Raw genomic sequence first — 21267 nt, 5'->3', positions numbered from 1 at the left:
TATGTTAGAAATTCTAAAAGAAAGTACGAGAAACGTCGCCACGATACAATAAGGCTAAAATTTAACAACAAAACAAAACAAATTTAAATAAAATTAAATAGTATATACGTTTGAAAAATTACATTAAATCGTACGTCAAGGGGTTAATGTCTTTCGTTCGAATAATTTACAACGTATCACCTTCTTAGAATATCTTATCTTTTCAGAAAATATGTATGGAATTTTTAGAAGCATTTTCAACTGTTAAATCTCTCGTTGCGCAATGCATTCTCAACCGACTTTGGGGAAGAAGCGTGCAATGAAGAAAAATTTCCTAAATAAAAAATTAATGTTAATTGATGTACATTGGAGTGTAACTCGTTTCAGCGAACATTTCTTCGCATTTCAGCCGTTTCCACGGATGACGCCATCGACTTTAATGAACGAGGACGACGACGTGAAACAGACCGACGCGGACGCTCCAGTATTTAAAAAATCCACTGCAGAGGAATGTGAGTACGAAGGAGGGATAGAAACATAAAACCGGAAGCAGACGAGAAATTGAAGTCGCACTCCTGCGCCGACAGATTATCGTTAAGACAATTTCGCCGTAATGAATATCACCGTCCCATTTGTGTCAACGGTAAATGAAAAAGGGAATAAAGAGAAAATAAATTTTTGTCTGCATTCTATACGCGAATTCAAACAGTGGGAAACACTCGAACGAGTCTTTCGACGACGTTACAATTTTTAACATTTATAAAAGAAAACCGCGAGATAGTTTTGCAAAATATTTTCCCAATAAAATTCCGATATAATCACTAAAAATTAATTAGCTCTAATATAAAATTTGATTCGAGGTAAAAAATATTTTCAAGCTACGTAATGTTATACGTTCCTTACAATCGAGTCCTAAAAATTTTAAAAAATACGTATAAATTGAAGGATAATCCATAGTTTTCGGTTAAGGAGGTATACAAAAAATCGATTCTTTTATATTTCCTTGAACAACAAATATATCTATACTATATCCAAACTTCTCGTTCCATTTTATTGGTCCTCGGAAATAATAGAAGACATTATTATAATATAAAAAAAACTCCGATAAAAAAGGTTGTATAATTCTTTGCCAAAATGTTGTCGACCTCCATAACAACATAATGTCATACGTTCTTTACAATCGAGTCCTAAAAATTAAAAGAAATACATATAAATTGAAGGGTAGCCCATAAACTTCGGTCAAGGGTGTATACCCTTAATATTATTATAATATAACTCCGATAAAAAAGGTTGTACGGTTCTTTGCCAAAATGCCAAAAATACCGTTAAGCGAAGCTTCACGAAAGTTCTGAAAAATACAGCCCTTCCTTCGTTAAATCTTATCTGTCGCTGAGTGTTACTTTAGAGGAACAATAACACTAAATTTCTTTCGACCCGGGTACGAGTTTCCCCCCACGGCAGAGTCGCCATTAGCAGGGTGCCGTGATAGTTGGCACGAAACCGGCGGAAAGAAGCCACCGTGGTCATGAAAACAGATAATCTCTGTTTATCTTGTAATTCCCTGGTAATGCCATTATACCATCCGGGCTCGGACCAAGATTCCCCACGTCGTCCGCTTAAATCTTTGTTTTCTCGTGCCACCGAAGACGAAACGTACAGGGGCCAGTCGGAAGCGTAATTGAATCGACCACCCTTAAAGGCCGATAAATCTCTCAAAGATACGTGGCAAGCGTCTCTGTGTGTCGCGCGACAGCCGAGATGCCATCAATCGCGTTCGAATTGCCGCACAGAACTCGCTCCTGGCGGTACCTCCTTGTTCTAGCCACGGACGATCGAACTATTTGCGCGATTTTCGGACTCTATCGCGATTGTGACACGTCCCACGCCGGCGTAGCAAGAAATATTCGAACGATGGCATAGAACGTGACTCGAACGCTGCGAGACCCGAGAAACACAGAAACGTACGTAGGACACGTACGTTATTGGTTTTTTTTTTTTGAATGAAGATGTATTATCTGAGAACGTAATAAGATAGAGAGGGACTGAGACTTTTACTGTTATTGCTATATTATTATATTATTTTGACTCGTCGAGGATTCCTACGACTGTTAGGTACCGCAAAAAGATCAGATTCTCTATCATTGTACTGTGCTGGCTGACAATATTTGTGAAAATTTATTTATTTAACTAATTCTATAATATACAGTTCGTGCAACTGTTTCAGGTCATAACTCCGTTATTAATGCGTTTACGAAAAAAAGTAAATGGCTCGAAGAGCACTACATCTGTGGGACCTTAGACTTTCTTCAAATTCAACAGTGCATGTGCAATTAAGAATATTATTATATTTTTCTATCGCACAGATCCATTCCCCTGTCCGTTCTGTGTAAAAAATTATTAGTTCACGAGATATTTTCACGAAATATCTTTATTAAAGAAGATTCTCGAACGCTTCTCCATTACATTGTAAACACTCCTGATAACACTTTTTTATTTTTTCCATAACTGTGTTTAAACTATCTGTAGTTGTACTTTCCAGTATGATTCGTTCTCTCATAGTCAAGATGCGTTTGAGCATAGTCTTCCATAATTCCGAAATCAAGGATATTATTTAAGTAGTAGGATAGTGCAATCAAACTGTCGTCCACGAGATCTATGTTCCTTCATCGGAAGCTCCATTGATCGGGCTATACAATAAGTATCGTTTCCAGGAATTCTCTGGTCGCCGATATTTAGACCAAACGACAACCGTGCAGCGGATCGACAGGGCTTAATTAGTGAATTAATTAAACGCCAATGAAACACCGGAGTAATATCTTTCGACCGGCCAGTCCGGTGTCCCGAAAGCCGCATAATGCTCGCGCCTCTGTCTGCCGTTGACGTGGCAAACTAGAGCACGAATAATCGGTGACAATTAAATGGTACAGCGGCTACCGATCAATTTTCCGGCCTGCGAACCCGCGGGGGCTGCCTGAGATACCAATTCGCGATGAAACGCGTCGTCAGGCGACTCGCGCGTCGATATTGTCCTCAGTTGTACGCGTAACCGTCACTGGATACCCCCTGTCCATCAACCATAAAGGAAACCGGAGCATATGGATGACCAATGAGCATAAGACCGACCTGTTCAAGAATATGATTTCTCCTTTTTCCCCCCCCCCCCGTAAATGCACTGTTTATCAAGAATAAGCTACCGAAAGTCTATCGATTAATGATGATAACATAAATATTACGTGTTCCAATTAGTAACAAATATACAGAATGTTCATATAAGGTATTAGGAGCTACTCTAAAACAGGACGGCACCTAGTACCAGATAGTAGCGATATCTTTAAAGTTCAGAAACAACAGTTCAATTGATAAGAAATACATTTTTCTTTATTTACAGCGGATCATCATTACAGTCTACGAATACGAATTCTATATAAAGGAAATATATTGTTTTATACAGGGTGTTCTGCCACCCCTCAGAAAAATTGTAATGGAAGATTCTAGAAGCCACAATAGGACGAAAATCAAGAATACCAAGTTATTGATGGAGGCTTCGTTAAAATGTTATTAACGTTTGAAGTTCCGCCGGTACTGAATTTTTTTCTCGAAAATGCGCAGGATTTCGGAGGTATGTCTATTCACCAAAAATGATTGTAATTGACCCCCGCAACCGAAAATAATTTTTCCAGAACGATTTGAAACTTTTCAATTTCGTCGAAAAATTTAGGCACCTACCCCCCTGTCGATTTTTCTGAAAAATTCGTTTTTAATTTTTAATAATTTTGTTTGACGTCCTACGGAAAAGTTGTCTAATACTTTTTTGTAGGTACCCATGAGCTCTACTTCAGAAAAAAGTTTCATTGAAATATATTCACAATTGTAGGAGTTATGGCTGTTTGAAGATTGGACCATTTTTATGGGGTTTTTCTTATTTTGCGGGCTCAAGGACCAACTTTTCGAATATTTTTACAATTTGTACATATTGCCCATCAAAATACGCGTAGTTTGCTTTTTTAAACATTAAAATCGTCCAATCCGTTCAGAAGTTATGAAGTTTTAAAGATTCGCATAAAAATTCGGCCAGACATTTCTGGCCAGAAATTATATTTTCGGTAAGGAATTTTTTTCTGGAAAATGCGTAGGATTTCGGGCATATGTATAATGACAAAAAATGATTGTAATTGCCCACTGTAACTAAATATAATTTTTTTTTGTATGATTTGAAATTTTTTAATTTCGTCTAAAAATTTCAGTACCTACTCGAATTTTTTTCTCGAAAGTGAGAATTGATGATTAAATGAAAGACCAAAATGAAATGATCAACAGCTTATGAATCACGTCTGGTATTCGTTTCAAGAGTCACTACTACTACAATCTTTCTATAAAAATTTTTTACAATTTTCCCATCGTCTCCAGGGTAAATAACCACGAATTTCGTATTCCTCAGGACTCCTACAATCGTGTCCAGTAAAAACTATTCACCTGCCAATTTCTCTACCATTTCCATTCGAGACGCGGGTTCTTCTATTATCTTTGAACCGCGTATCAAACTAACCGAAAGGTATAATATCTCTCTTGACCTCGATGGGGAATTAATCGGCGAACACTGGGCGGCAGTTTAGCCGCCACGAAATGAAACCAAACCGCCACATTAGCTGACGCCGATAGTGGGTTAAGTGCAACGAAACGAGAAGAGTAATACAAACCGCTCGCGGTCGAAATCTCGTTACACCGTTAATGGGCCACGATTATCTTTGCAATGGAAATCCCGCTGTCTCCAGGATCTCCATATTCCCCGGCATATTGTGGAGGCTTCTGAGCGAGCTAACTCGCTACCGAAGGCCGGCATTAATTTTACTAGGTTGTCCAACGAGGGGGGAGGGGAGGGGGGAGGGCATAGTCGAAACGATAATTGGCGTTACGCGAGAATTACGATCGGCCGAACAATAAACACGCCGTGCATACACCGATATCCATTTGTGCGTCATAACGTTATTAAACGGTACCACGCAACGGTGTTACTTAACAGTAGTTAGTCAATAATTCGGAGGAGATCATTAAGCGGCAATTATACGGTCGAGCGACTCGAGATAATAGCCGATGCTCGATGAAATCGAACGACGCTGCCGAGTTCCTGTAATGTTAATAATTAACCTGATCGTCCACCCTGACACGATCGTTACAGACCGCCGTTCTTTAACGTTATCAGCGAATTCTTTGAACGTGGGTTCGTCATTGTGCAACGATCGCAAAAACAGAATGTGCAATTCGACTTAAATGTCCATTAATATTATACTAACGTTGATCGGGGCTTATCACATTCGCCTCGTGTATCGTGGTAAAGTTTACAACCTCAACTATTCGCATTTACATTCACGAATATTGATGTCGTGAGAAGACTGGTGTAAAAGGACCTAAAATTTGTATACTAACTGCTTTCGATTTACTTCCTAATACTTCCCAAACCATTTATTTGCAATGACGTTTTCGACTATTTGGCACTTCAATTGCCACTAAAACTAATAAATAAATAAATTTCAGTGAGATTACAAAAGTAAGTGCTAAGACAAATTTTAAGTAACGCAGTTTACTATTGTCCACGATCAAAGTTTTGGTCGACGCGTTAATTGCGTGAAACTTCTGCACGTATGTCAACCTGGGAGGCTAGGTGGAGACTCGAATCTTCCCTCACTCGTCACTGTTCCTCGACAGGGGAATCCCTTCGCTTGCGTCACTCGAAGCGACTCTGCTCCGACGACTGAGACCGACGTTGCCCGAAACGAAACGGGGAAACCCAATGGATGTCCCTCGCGAAACTGTATTCTTAGGTCACCACGCTCGAAAGTAAGCCATCTGCCACGACGCGTAATAGAAAAGAACATCCTGATGGCTCCCCCATTCGGTTTCGGGCAGCATCGATCGGAGTCGTTGGAATAGAGTCGCTCCGAGTGACGTAAGCGAACGGGTACCCCCACCCGACATATCACGAGAAATATTGACGAGTGGGGGAAGCCACGAGTCTCTACTAGAGCTGCAAAAATGCTCGTATAAGCTAAGAGATTCGAAACGATCGAGCAGTACCACTTATTGCGGGTTAGGTAATTTTATTAATTCGCCAGACTTTATCAAACGCTTTTGATACATCTAGAAACACTGCTGAACAAACTTTAAATACGTAAATACGAACGTTATTGAGGGAGGTACTGATGAATTGTCGATTGCTATCTTTGATTTTTTCATTTCATTTCCAACATTTTCTGTTTTTAAATGCTTCTTTCAAGGTTTCGAAAATAATAATCGTGTTAAAAGGCCTCTGTTGAATACAACGTATGAAATGGTCAGATAGAATTAGTATGTGTCCAACATATTATTAAATGCAAGTCTGATCTGGATGTAACCTTACTCGACTCATCACGAGGAGTATTTACAAGTGGAAGAAGGCACGAGTCTCTACTAGAGCTGCAGAAATGCTCGTATAAGCTATACTAATTATTGCGGGGTTTCTTGCATCTATAGTCTCTACCTCTCTCCTAATGACCACGTGTGCTTTCAGCGTCTTATCGCCTTAACTGTATCGTAAACCGACGCTTTGAGTGCTGAATACTCCTAGCCAAAGTGCTCGTTGAAGACGGAATACTGTAGATGCCATCAGACTGTACAGTAATGATTCTTGAAATGAGCCCCAGACGTGATTCGTAAATTGAACATTTCTATCCCTTCGAAGAAGATGTGCTTCTTCGTCAGATCTCGCCAACTGGCATTTATCCCTTAAGTAGATTTTCAATCTCAACTGAATTATTTTACTTAATGTTGATTTTTACCAAATTGTTAAATTAGAAATCAACTTTCCTTTAAAGCATTTAACAAATAGTGAACTAACGGAGGATTACGTAAATTTTAAATGATTATTAATTTAGACTTGCAGAGGGACCCAATAAGCCACTTAAGGGTTGAAGGCCACAGTTTATTAATTTTAGAAAGACAACAAACCTCTAAGACAGACTGGCCACAAAGGACAGCAACCACCGATTTATACACAATCGAGTCACCATCCACACTAGGCTATTACGTATTTAACACATTGACTACCAAGTCAGTTTTTCATGTTCAGAAATGTCCTCATCATTCGTATGAAAAACAAGAATATTCATTTCAAAACTAGAATTCATTTCGAGCATTTGAAAGAAAAGTTGTCACCATGGCAATCAACATGTTAACATCCTTAGAATTTGTTGAACGAAATAATCTTTGAACGGTACAAACTAAAGCGAACTCTGGACAATTTCGTTAAATTATTTTTATGCTTGGAAATAAATTTTTTGTTTATTAAATAAATAGGCTCGAGGACATTTGGGAGCCAACATCGTTCGTTGTGTGTCAACGAAATGAAAGTTAATAGAAATCGATCGCGACGATTAATTAATTTCGCGAATTATTTTTGGAAACAAATTCGTTGTTTGAATTAAATTAGAAAACTGCAAAATGAATTCCTCGTGTCACGAGTTACGATAACGATACTATAATATTTGGAAATGTAATTGGAATACGTATTACACGTGCCCGAAACATTTCAACCCCGAACGATCAGAACTCTCGTGGAGCGATTTAATGAACGATATAAAAATTAAAACGTAATCACCGCGATATCGAGCGTAATTCAACGCCACAGAACCGGCAGATTTAATTTTTTATCGACGCTATTCGAGCGATGAAAGTCGAGTCATAGGAGAAGCCACATTAAAAATTTTTGTACTTGTTTCAAACAAACTTTAATTCGAAAATTTATTTACGAATGTAATATAAGTTAATAATTTAATAATTTCTGTTATTCCGTCTATTAAAATTTAACGCATGGAACGATACCTGTTATTTTTTACAGGTTTGAATGCTTGAAAAAATTGTTCGATTTGGGAAAAGTTCCAAATAGCATCCACTTTCCACTAGCAATCCAAATGGCTCGCTAAAATTGATAAAATTTTATAAATATCAACGATATCCCCTATTCCACTTACTAATCTTTTCCACAGTTTCTAATTTAGCACGTGCAATAACAGTAATTTCTATTTAATCGTCGATTCGAAGGATTTGGGGCAAAACTTTCAGCTTTGCAAATATTTCGAAACTATCGTGGAATAGACGGTAAAGGTTCATCGTAAAAAATTCGCAAATACGTTGTGTCAATGAATATTTTCATATGTATAGGAAATCCGTTAGTATAATCTACGGTGTAGCAAAAGAAAGATGATGTAAGAGGGATATCCAATTATGATGTCAAAGTCTAATTAAGTAACGCGATAACTGCTCGGTGTGTTCTCAAATAATGGAACGCCAATTAAGGAGCTAATCAGTGGCACCGAAAAGCGTTAAGTTACCGTGCACACAGCTTCCAACGGTGCTTCCTTTCAATTTTTTTTCTTTATGCAAGATTTTAAATCCAGTGGAGAAACCCCGATCCGGCTCGGCGTCGTCCAGTTTCGAAGCAATCGAGCGACTTGTTTGGAAAAAGCCATCGTCGCCTTATCTCGAAATGCAAGTAAAGCAACCCCGTAATGAATTCGCCCCTCGATAAAGCTGACAAACAAAAAAAACGTGCGAATACTCGATTCCCGTGGATTTCTTTATTTACTTCCCTTTAAAAGAGACACCTCGATGGAAGGACGCACGCGAATCGACTGTTTCATCGAGTCCTTCGCATCCCGGTGATTGTTCAGGCTAATATAAAAGGAACGGCAAGTTTTATGGAATTGGCTTCTTCTACTTTTCCGTCTCCCGTTGCCCCTTAGCCTTCTCAGCGTGGAACAGGGCAGACAAGCAACGGCGGGGAACAATGAACAGGTATGGCAGGGGCGGACAAGTGTCCTGGGAATACCTATTGTTTTTCCCTGGCTGCTACAACCGCCGGCAGCATTAATGCCCCTCATAATAGGAGGAGAAAAGGGGTACCTAATGCGAGCTAGGGCCGCAGACATCTCCGCGTAATTCTCAGACGGAACGTGTGTGCGTGAACCAGAACCGTATTGCTACTTTCTTTATGAATTTTCCCACCCGCGTGGCTAATTTCAGGGAATTGGTCGCACGGGGACGAACATCCTTTGTACGCGGGGCGATAATCGAGAACTAAAATTAGTTTTACGAAATAAAATATATCCACATATTCCGATACGAAATTACTATCTCCGGGAACACAAACATCGCATCTGCGTTGATTTTTGTAATAATAAAGAGGATAATACAAGTAAAAACCAACGGAATAGTTAGGGAATACCCAATTATTATTCAAAATGGAGTACCACAAAGCTCAATAATTAGTGTTACACTATTACTATCAGTAATGAACGATACAGGGTGGCCGAATACTAGGAAAAATTTTAATGGGAGATTCTAGAGACCAAAATAAAACGAAAATCAAGTGTATCAATTTGTTGATGGAGGCTTCGTTAACAAGTTATCAACGTTTAAAGTTACGCACGAACTGAATTTTTTTTCTCGAAAATGCGCAGGATTTCGATAGTATGTCTATTCACCAAAAATGATTGTAATTGACTCCTGCAACTAAAAATAATTTTTTTAGAACGATTGGAAATTTTTTAATTTTTTCGAAAAATTACACAGCTAATCGAATTTTTTTCTCGAAAGTGCGTAGGATTTCGGGGTTATGTGTATTCACTAAAAATGATAGTAATTGAACCCCGCAACCGAAACTAATTTTTTCAAAATGATTTGAAACTTTTCAATTTTGCCAAAAAATTTCTGCAACTATTTTTCTTAAAAATCGGTTTTTGATTTTTAATACATTTGTTTGATGCTATACGGAAATGTTGTCTAATACTTTTCTGTAGGTACCCATAAGTTCTACTTCCATACTAAATTTCAATGTGATGTGTTCAATTGTAGCAGTTATGGACGTTTGAAAATTGGACCACTTTTATGGGGTTTTTGTCATTTTACGGGGTTAAGGAACAACTTTTCGAATATTTTTGGAATTTCTACATATTCTGCACCAAAATACGCGTTGTTTGCCTTTTTAAACGTTAAAATCGTCCAATCCGTTCAGGAGTTATGATGTTTTAAAGGTACGCATGAAATTTCAGTGAAACATATCAATGGTATGGTCAGACATTACATTTTCGTTAAGGAATTTTTTTCTCGAAACAGAGCAGGATTTCGATAGTATGTCTATTCATCAAAAATGATTGTAATTGACTCCTGCAACTAAAAATAATTTTTTTAGAACGATTTGAAATTTTTTAATTTTTTCGAAAAACTTTACAGCTACTCGAATTTTTTTCTCAAAAGTGGGTAGGATTTCGAGGGTATGTTTAATGACCAAAAATGATTGTAATTGACCCCCGCAACCGAAAATAATTTTTCCAGAACGATTTGAAACTTTTCAATTTCGTCGAAAAATTTAGGCACCCCCTGTCGATTTTTCTGAAAAATTCGTTTTTAATTTTTAATAATTTTGTTTGACGTCCTACGGAAATTTTGTCTAATACTTTTTTGTAGGTACCCATGAGCTCTACTTCAGAAAAAAGTTTCATTGAAATATATTCACAATTGTAGGAATTATGGCTGTTTGAAAATTGGACCATTTTTAGGGGGTTTTTCTCATTTTGCGGGGTCAAGGACCAATTTTGCGAATATTTGTGCGATTTGTACATATTCTCTATCAAAATACGCGTAATTTGCTTTTTTAAACATTAAAATCGTTCAATCCGTTCAGAAGTTATGACGTTTTGAAGATTCGTATGAAAATTCGGGCAGATATTTATGGCCAGAAATTATAGTTTCGGTAAGGAATTTTTTTCTCGAAACTGAGTAGGATTTCGGGGGTATGTCCGTTGACCAAAAATGCTTGCAATTGACCCCTGTATCTAAAAATATTTTTTTCAGGGCGATTTGAAATTTTTTTTTTTCGCTGAAAATTTTGGGCACCTATCCAAATTTTTTTCTCGAAAGTGGGTAGGATTCCGGGGGTATGTCTAATGACCAAAAATGATTATAATTGACCCTCGTAACCAGACATGATTTTTTCAGAATGATTTGAAATTTTTTAATTTAATTTTGTTAATAACTTTTTAACGAAGCCTCAATCAAGAAATTGATATTCTTGATTTTCGTCTTATTTTGGCCTCTAGAATCATCTACTGTATGAATATAGTTGATACAACGTCCAAAGACAAAAATACAATATAACATCAACCATAGCCTTGATGTCACAGAAACATATAGAACATGCTCTGAAGTATCTAAAAGAAACCAACGTCTACCAGAAAATGTAACCACATTAGAAGAAGAAAACCCAGCACCAAGTCGTCGCTAATGGTCGATACGACGTAAAACAGGAATTAAAAAAGAAAAAAAGAAGAAACTTGAGGATCTTCGCTAGAATTTTCGCGAATCAACGCGAAAGTAATAAAGGGTAGAACTCGATCACTGTCATAAAAGTATGGTCAATGCTAGGTTGAAATAGCAATTGAAAACTAAATCATTTCTGAAACGAAGTTATCTCGCAGTCCATTCCAACGAACGCTTGTACGAATACCTCAGATATTAGTTCGTAACAAAATTCTCGTGCAGCAACTTTTCCAATAAAAACTTCGGACATCATTCAAATTAACCCCTCAAACGAAATCCATTTATTCAATATCTTGGTGAATTTCATAGCTCGCGCGGCGTCCGCTTTCGAATTCTTTCGCTTCCAGATTTACGTAAATATAAACTTCGGTGCAACGGTTGATCAACGAAATTCGTTACGCGATTTCTGCAAAAAGAAACGCGTGCTTTCGAAAATGCCAGAATATTTCGACGGTCGCATTTTATTTTATATCATCGTTCCTCGTTGAAGCGATTCCCGTAGAAAATTATGTTACACGAAGCAGCTGCATGAACGACGCTACTATCGATTAGACTATTCTGTTTGGTGTTTCGTACGTTTCGTTGCTATCGAAGCTGGAACTGAAAATTGATAGGATTAACGATACCCGATAGTCCTGCTTGTGGAGACGTTCTACCCTCCATAATATTCTCTGTTGATATGGTATGCTCTGTTTAGACGATATTCGTGCTCGATTTTGATGCTGCGTTGATATGCAATATCTGTTGCAATCCAATGTAAACCTACGCAACCGATTCGTGATGCAATTTAAACCTACATCTTTAAAACGCTTGCAATAAATGAACCCTGCTTGCAAATTTTGTAAATAACGTCACTGACGTTAGAAATACTATAAAATAGTGCCACTGAACTATTGAATAATTTTATTTGTTGTGATATGATTTGAAAAAATGTCAAGAATATTTCTAAACAAAGAAAACTAACTGACACATTCGCTGCTAGATGAAAACTGTTCAATTTTCTACAAGAGTAAAATTTTGTTTCGGTACTTATTTTTGTAACCTTGCTAAAATTCATAATCCTATCCAAATTTATTTCCCTCAACGACTCCGTTTGAAACGCGGCGAAAATACTTGAAAATACAATTTTTCGAAGTAATCTAAATTTGATTTTTCAATATGTTTTTCGATTTTCTAGAAATTGCTGCAATCAAAAGACTTCCTCTTTATCCATTAATTTTTTCAATAACATCGCAATGTTTTTATACGGGGTGTTTGGCCACCTCTGGGAAAAATTTTAATGGGAGATTCTAGAGGCTAAAATAAGACGAAAATCAAGAATACCAATTTTTTGACTGAGGCTTTATTAAGAAGTTATTAAAAAATTAAATTAAGAAATTTCAAATCAATCTGAAAAAATTACTTTTGGTTGCGGGGGTAAATTACAATCATTTTTGGTGAATAGACATACCCCCGAAATCCTATCCACTTTCGAGAAAAAAATTCGAAAAGGTGCTGAAATTCTACGGCGAAAAACAAATTTTTCAAATCATTCTAAAAAAATTATTTTCGATTGCGGGGGTCAATTACAATCATTTTTGGTCATTACACATACCCCCGAAATCCTACGCACTTTCAAGAAAAAAATTCCTTACCGAAAATCTAATTTCTGGCCAGAAATGTTTGCCCGAATTTTCATGCGAATCTTTAAAACATCATAACTTCTGAACGGATTGGACGATTTTAAAGTTTAAAAAAGCAAACTACGCGTATTTTGGTGGAGAATATGTATAAATCGCAAAAATATTCGAAAAGTTGGTCCTTGACTACGCAAAATGAGAAAAACCACATAAAAATGGTCCAATTTTCAAACAGCCATAACTCCTAAAATAGTGAACATATTTCAATGAAACTTTTTCCTGAGATAGAGCTCATGGGTACCTACAAAAAAGTATTAGACAACTTTTCTGTAGGGCGTCAAACAAAATTACTAAAAATCAGTAACGAATTTTTAAGAAAAATCGACAGAGGGTAGGGGTGCCTAAATTTTTCGACGAAAAAAAAAATTTCAAATCGTTCTGGAAAAATTATTTTCGGTTGCAGGGGTCAATTACAATCATTTTTTGTCAATAGACCTACCCCCGAAATTCTACCCACTTTCTAGAAAAAAATTCAGTACTGGCGGATCTTTAAACGTTAAAAACTTTTTAACGTAGCCTCCATCAACAAATTGGTATTCTTGATTTTTGTCCTATTTTCGGAGCATCGGGAAACAAAGTGTATGAATATTTTTTACATTAGCCACAAAGAAATTTTAAATAGAATTTCGAAATTTCTTGCACAAATTCATGTTTAATTTAATAAGAAAAATTGATACGTCGTAGGTTTAATTTGGTCTGACACTTTTGTCCCCCTTCGTTCGTTTATACCTCTTGTTGAAAAACGTTCGTAAAAATATTTCCATCCCCCGTAGGAGCTCGAGATCCGAAAAACATAATGCTCCTAGAGACAATTTGCGATCATCCCCTAACTCCGGGGGCTGACGCTGTGGGTATCCAAAATTCAGCTCGCGGCCGTCGTCGTGAAAGACGAAGACGAAGGGGAAGAAAAAGAGGAAGAGCATCACGCGGCTCATTGCTGGGAGATTTGGAGAAAAGCGGAGCGAGATTGCTGGGAAATCCTCGGGAACATTACCGAATCGGTACGCGTGCTTGTATGCGTGTTACACGGGCACACGGAGGAAAACAAAGAAGAAAGGGATCCTATGAATTCGTGAGTGACTTCGGATATCACGTTTGCCGGCGTCTGGCAGACATTTCCTTCGGGCTTCCGGTGTGCATACGTGGCCGGGCGCGCCCCAACACACGCGCGCGCTAACAGGAAACATTAGAAGTTTAAAAACGAGATTCGCTGCTGTATGTACAAACTCGGCATCACGGAACGTAAATTCCACCGAGCGATTATCTACATAATGGCCGAGCGTTGCGCGCTCAGAAAATTTATCGTCCGACTTCCCGATGAAAATTCATATCCAACCGTGGCCGTTTGCGAAAATTTTCTTTCCCGTCGTCTTCCTGCGAAAACGTTTCTCCGAAGCGACGAGAATTATTGCGCTTTTTTCGACCCGAAGATTGATTAAAAAATATCGATCTTTCTCAATTTCGTTTTCTGAAAGTGTTCGACACAAACGCACTCTACGAATCGATGCTCAAACTTTAAGGGGGGAGTCTCATGCGAATGATAGAAAATTGGACCATTTTCCTTAATTTTTTTTAAGGAAATGTTACATCTGAAGTCATGATTCATGTTCGCAGTTTACTTAGCTATCCTTTGGAAATACAAAATTATTTTTTTATTAATTTTTATTAACTTTTAACGTTGTTATCACGTCCGCAGTAAACGTGATGTGATTGCAGCCCTCAAGATTTTTATTCGGTAGGTTTACAGTTATCGCCCGTAGTAAAAATAATTAATTTATGTTGCAAATTGACAAAATGGTAAAAGCTTACAGTAAAAATTGCAAAATTTCGTCGTTTCTTTTGCAACTTTTTAATGAAAAAGATATGATAAACTCATTATAACAATTTGATTTTGGTACAGGCGAGAACTGTTAGTATGTGTGTAAACATTAATTAAATTTCATTGATATTCATTTTCATTTGTCCGGTTACTTTAGTCCTTAACTGTATATTAGTACAAGCGTCGCGTTGTTAATAATTTACGGTTATTTTTCGACTTATTTATATATTTTTATATGCTCGATAAACTAACATTCTAAAATTAAATACTGCATATTGGTGTCAACGAATACACGTCGTTGAAAATATTTCTGGAAATCATTATCTGATCTATATCAATTCGTACCTAATCAATTTGCAGAAATATCGTTTCATTTGAATAATTTTATCTTCAATTAAAATAGTATTAAATTGATGTGTGGGAAAATATTGCGACGCATTGGTTTCTGTTAATTTCTGCAATGGGCAGCTCTTGAAACGTTTGAAAACTATTGTGTTATGCTCTCCATTCGTCGTTATTGCAAAGAACAAAATAGGCTGAACAATTACGAGATACGCTTTATAATTTCATAGCTCGCGAACGATAATAAAGTAAGCAATTACGAGAAGTCTTTCTGAAATTTTCACGGCTCGGTGAAAATGTGAAAATAGGACAAACGATTGTATGACGCACTTCGCAAACTCGCGGCTCGCAAAAGTAAGAAATGGGGCAAACGATTGTTCGTTGTGTTAGACGCGTTATTAGTCGCGTACCATGATTTTCCAGTGGCAATCGAAAAAAGTGGCCGTATTTCGTGGAAAATTAAATTCGTATATTGCACAACGGTACGGCGAAACGTCGAAGATTTAATTTCCAACGGAAAATGATTGCTATGGTACTCACTTTTTTTCATCCAATAGTTAGTTGGTCGTCCAGAAACAAACACTTCTATTTTCGGGTCGTATTTGAGGATAGATAGTGCTCATTGATGTTTTCTGAAACAAAGGTAAAGCGAACAATTCGTTAGATAAACAAAATCGCATTCGAAACAATAATTTAATTAAACATCGCAAAGATATAAATGTTTGTCCAAGAAATAAATTTAAATAACCTCGAATGTTCAAATTCTAGATATACCTAAGTACTTTGTAAGGCAATGGACCAACATCGTTAAATAAAAATTCGTTAGATAGAAATAATTTAATTGAACATCGCAAAGATATAAATGTGTTGATGAGGTAAGAGAGAAATAGTTTACCCGTGGTTAACCTTTTAAACTATAAGCAAACTATACAGAAGCATAATTGCGAGTTGATCCTGGTCAATTTCTACGTTTATTTCACTCAATTTATCAACCACGTCGAAAAATTCCCGAACGTCGCCATCTTCTTGCACGCGGTGCAAGGTTAGTTTTTTTAATAGCATCGCTTTTCATATATATTCCCGCTAGCTTTAACCAGACTTCACGTGAAATTTTACAATATTTTACCTGTTTAAGCTCAGACGAATCAATCGATGATATCAAGTCCGATCTCGCTTTGCTGTCGTTTCTTCCACGTGCTTATCGCCGCTTCAGAGGTTAGGTTTCCGACGACTAATCCAGACTTCACACACCTACCGTTCACATAATCCCACGAATCATTCTTGATTAACAATGCTTCCACTTGCATCTTCCAAGTATCATAATTATCTTTATTAAGGGTTTCTATTTCGCACGCGTTCATCATGTTTCTGTCTTTTTATTCTACACGTTCACGACACAGCAATTCACTACTTCCTTTACCGATTTTCTGTTCACCGTTAATCACGATTACCTGGGCCCACAACCTGTTGATGAGGTATGTGGCAGGAATTGAACATGTTAAGAGAGAAATAATTTACCCGTAGTTAACCTTTTATAAGCAAACTATGTTTCAATACATCTCCCGCACGTATCACAAGACGAACTAACGAATTAAGATGGCGCATCCGCTTATATCATGGTGGCGCCCTCATCGATCAACTATGTGGCGCTCTCGATCTACAATCGATTTCAATAAAATGTTTGTTCAAGAAATAAATTTAAATGAACCCGAATGTTCAAATTCCAGATACACCTAAGTACTTTTTACACCAATGGACCAACTTCGTTAAATAAAAATTCGTTAGATAAATAGAATTGCATTGGGAATAATAATTTAATGAAACATCGCGAAGATACAAATGTTTGTCCAAGAAATAAATTTAAATGACTTCGAATATTCAAATTCCAGATACACCTAAGTACTTCATAAGCCAATGGACCAACTTCGTTAAATAAAAATTCGTTGGATAAATAGAATTGCATTGGGAATAATAATTTAATGAAACATCGCGAAGATACAAATGTTTGTCCAAGAAATAAATTTAAATGATCTCGAATGTTCAAATTTTAGATATACTTAAGTACTTCGTAAGCCAATGGAGCAACTTCTTACGCGAGTAATATTCATAAAAATACTAATTCCAGAAGGACCTACAGATTTTACGAAATTCCACGTCTTCGAAATTCCTATGTTGATTTTATTCCAGCCTTTCTGCGAAACCCCAATATTAGCCCAAGCCTTCTTAGAAGTCTCCAACCGAGAGCGTACTTAGTCGACAGAAGATTCACTTTCGTGATAATAAAAACAAAAACTGGTGATAAACAGTGACTCGCCTAGTTTCCGCGCAAAAAATAGTGTACAATATTCGCCTCGTTTCGCTCCACTTTTTCTTAAATGCGTCACCGGGATCAATAAAGCATTAACTTTTTTTTAAAGACAACGTAAGGGGATAGTAAACAAGAAGTAATAATAGACGATAAACATCTAAAAGAGATCTCATAAAAATATTAATGCAACATCCATCATTTCTATAAAAGAAATGCCAATTGTTTTGTTATTGCCTTGTGATTTTGTTCAACCAAAGTCAGCTTACATTCGCATTTTTTTCTGTAATATTTTTACTGTATTCTTCGAACCTAAGATTTTGTATATTCATTGTTGATATTGTGTGGAATTCTATATCAAAATATATAGGTATTGTATCTTAGATATATTTTTGTACAGAACTAAAGTTGAGTTATGAATCTATGGGACTAATAATTGACACATTAAACGAAGAAAAAGATCGAAAGACAGAGCGGAGTAGATAATAGAATGCAATATGGAGGGGATGATGCCTTGAGCGGCTAAATTTGTTTGCCTCGAGAGGAGTGGCCTGCATTGGCAAACGCTCGAGGCGCCTTTATCGACTGAGGGCATACTTAACAGTCAACTTCCTAGAGAAGTGAGCTTTGTTAACGTTCTTGGAGAAGCTGAACTGTTTATAATAACTAGAGTACGTTCAAATTATCCGATTGCCTGTACATACTTCGATGATATTATATTTTATAATCTTCTGTTGTAGAAATGTACTTATTTTGTGTAGGTGAATATCCATTAAAATGCCGATTTCTCTCGCGAATATAAAATAAAGATTGATTATTAAATCAAAGTACATATTAATCCTCATACATTTCATTTTCTCGTTACAGATTGCAGGAAATTTTATTGCATTCGAAGAAAGTAAATACTTTTTCGGGGAAACGGCAGGTTAATTAAATCAGTTCTGTAAATCCAGCAGGAGAACTTGTTAGTGTTTGCAGGTTTGCAACCCTGTGACGTACGATTTAATTCCAAATAATTTTTCAAACGTATAATATTTAATTTCGTTTAAATTAGTTCGCGCAAGGAATGGTCACGTAACAAAAATTTTGTATTACGAATACCTCGTGAATATAAAAATAATTTTAATATGTAAGAACTTGCGACGAGTCAGACTCGTCATTGTACAGCAAAGGGTTAAGGGCATTTTCACTAATTTTTTCAAAGTAATTTTGTCGACGATGTAACAAATATCCATCGATTTTCTTTTCCCACAGTCTCTGGCGCCATATCGTGGTTACTTTCTCAAACAACAGGATCACGCTTCCCCAAACGCCACGGTCGTTTCGTAGATACAACACACACACGTCCACGCATACCAAACAATTCAACACACCCTCAGACATGCCAGTCAATGGATGAGAAGGGTGTCCAGCTCCTGCTCACCGTTTAGGATTGAATAAATCGGCCCTTCTGTTATGCTTATATCACGATTTTCTGACATACGTCCGCGTAGGAGCGCCATTGAAGCGAACCCCACATTGGGGGACTCGCGTCGGGTGAATTTTTCGGAACAGGAACAGGGATCCCTCTTTCCTTTTCAGAATGTATTTTTATGGTTGTCGAGGGCTGTTTATTTCGAGACTCGAAGGAGACCTGACTTTTCGCGATTAGATCCCCAGATGGTAGATAGCGACGCAAGTTACACGCGTGAGAATTTAATACTTTTTATTGGCGTGAATTCGGTCGTTGAACATTTGTGCACTTGTGCAAAATATCTATCCTCGATTGAGGATTGTCAGTTTTGTTCTACAAGATTAATTTGCATTTGAATACTTTTATGGTTGAATAAAGAAAGGTCACGAACTGATTCGACTGCGATTTTAATGTGCTTTTGCAAAATGGTCGTAGAGCGATGCCTGTTTGTGTAAAATATTATTATAAATAATAAGTTAGCTCTGTATAACCTCATCGACTATTCGCACGATGTCTCGTAAAATTGAATATTAATTCAGTTCAGGAGAATTGCCTTCATCAAGGTATAATGACGCTCGCATACTACAGTGTCAATCTATTACAATTCATTCTATTCTATTCTATATGTGAACGTCATTATAACCCGGCGAAGGCAATTCTATTAAATGTTACAGTATTGCAACATCAATAACCACCTATTAGGTACATACTTTGTTCGAATAAAAAAATACACAAAAACTGAATTAATATTAAATTTCACGAGACAGCCTGTGTATAGTCGTTGGAGTTATAAAGAGCTAACTTATTCATACCTTAAAAAGTGTTGAGTATCTACACCTAACATATTTAGCATACAACAAAAGGGATCACTATTATTCTGCAAAAGCATATTAAAATTGAAGTTGGACAGTTCGTAACCTTCCCTTGCAAATAGAATAATGAGTTTAACTTTTTATACCTGTAATCTAGATGCTTGTATCACACAGTAGCTATAATATTTCAGAAGTTATGTCTAAGCGTGCGTTCGAGTAAGTTTTATGATCCACGGAAACTATAATAACTATACTGCGGATGTTTATGTCAATAAAATATGTCAAAATATACAGGAATATGCAAGATATATTCAAAATGTGTTCAAATAATTGTATTACTTAAACATAATAATAATCAATTATAATTTAAATTACAATATGTTACGAATATTTTTTCGATATTGCCAAAAGTTAGTTGATGACGTTTATTACTTCAAGTCAATTTATAGACTGCGAACGAACAGTCAACGTTACAAGATGTGATTGGAGAATATTTGACAGTGAAGCAAAGGAAAGATGATGTAAAAGAGATATCCAATTATGATGTCAAAATCTAATTAGTTAACGCGATAACTACTCATTACTACTAATTAAGGAGACATTACAACATTACAAATATTCAAAACAACATTTTTTAACAATATGACTTCATAAAATTCGTTTCTGTAGAACCAATCGTTGTCAACAGATCGACAGAATTTTTAAATAAGAACACATCCGAAATATTCGGCGACACGGTCAAGCTTGCACAAAAATAAATAACAATTGTTAAGTGTAACGAAATTCGAGCATCGCGTCTCATTATGCAATCTTAACAATACTCAACACAATTCAGACAAAGCCCGGATACGCGAAGCGTTTCAAACGAAGGTAACGAACGAACCGTTCGATCGTTCGAAGTAAACAAAGGAGGGAACACAGGTCAAAGAGCCGCCATTGTCTACAGTTCTCCAAGTCACAAAGACTTTGTAACCAAATCGATCCAGTTATTTTATAATCAAAGATCGCGCGGCTGTTCGTACAGGAAAGGCGTAAACGAACCTGTCGGGGGAGTTTTCTAACCAATTAACCCTCGACAGCCTCTTCCTAAATCCAACATGGCCGACGATAGCGAGCACTCGGGACACGCGGTTTTTCCCGCGCGTAGCAAAACGCGACGCTGCCGATGACAGCGATTACACGCGGAATAATAGCGCCCGTAAAGAGATCTGGATTCGATGTAATGAAATTCGCGCGATACACCGGGCAAGAGCCAGGTTTATTCGATATAATAGAATCGATCATATCGGGACGAGCTGTTCGGTCAACGTAAATCCGCGTCGGGCAGATTACCGTGCCTGGCATTACGACATACGCGTGTATGCAATATTTACGCCTCGTTAAACGCGTAATTTCAAATCGTTCGTGGAATCCGCGTCATATGTTATTGATAACTGCGCCGCGTTCGGGCGGCTGTTGAATAATGCTCGGATTACGCGGTCTAAACTAAAGCAAACGTCGAATAATTAACAAGACTGTGCTTTGAGGGC

General features: G+C 37.1%; 1 protein-coding gene across 5 annotated transcripts in view; it reads right to left on the bottom strand.

Moving 5' to 3' along the window:
• LOC143348051 (uncharacterized) overlaps positions 1-21267 on the bottom strand; it is a 364443-nt gene that overhangs the window by 228773 nt on the left and 114403 nt on the right. For 4 of the 5 annotated variants that reach the window (XM_076777842.1, XM_076777839.1, XM_076777840.1 and 1 more), the window contains one exon: positions 15709-15800. The exons of the other annotated variant lie outside the window; for it this stretch is intronic. The gene's annotated coding sequence lies outside the window, so the exon portion shown is untranslated. The remainder of the gene's footprint in view (positions 1-15708; positions 15801-21267) is intronic. 5 annotated transcript variants of the gene reach the window in all.

Source organism: Colletes latitarsis, chromosome 11 (assembly GCF_051014445.1).
Source record: "Colletes latitarsis isolate SP2378_abdomen chromosome 11, iyColLati1, whole genome shotgun sequence".
NCBI classification, from domain to species: Eukaryota; Metazoa; Arthropoda; class Insecta; order Hymenoptera; family Colletidae; genus Colletes; species Colletes latitarsis.
This window is presented reverse-complemented; position numbering and strand designations above follow the sequence as displayed.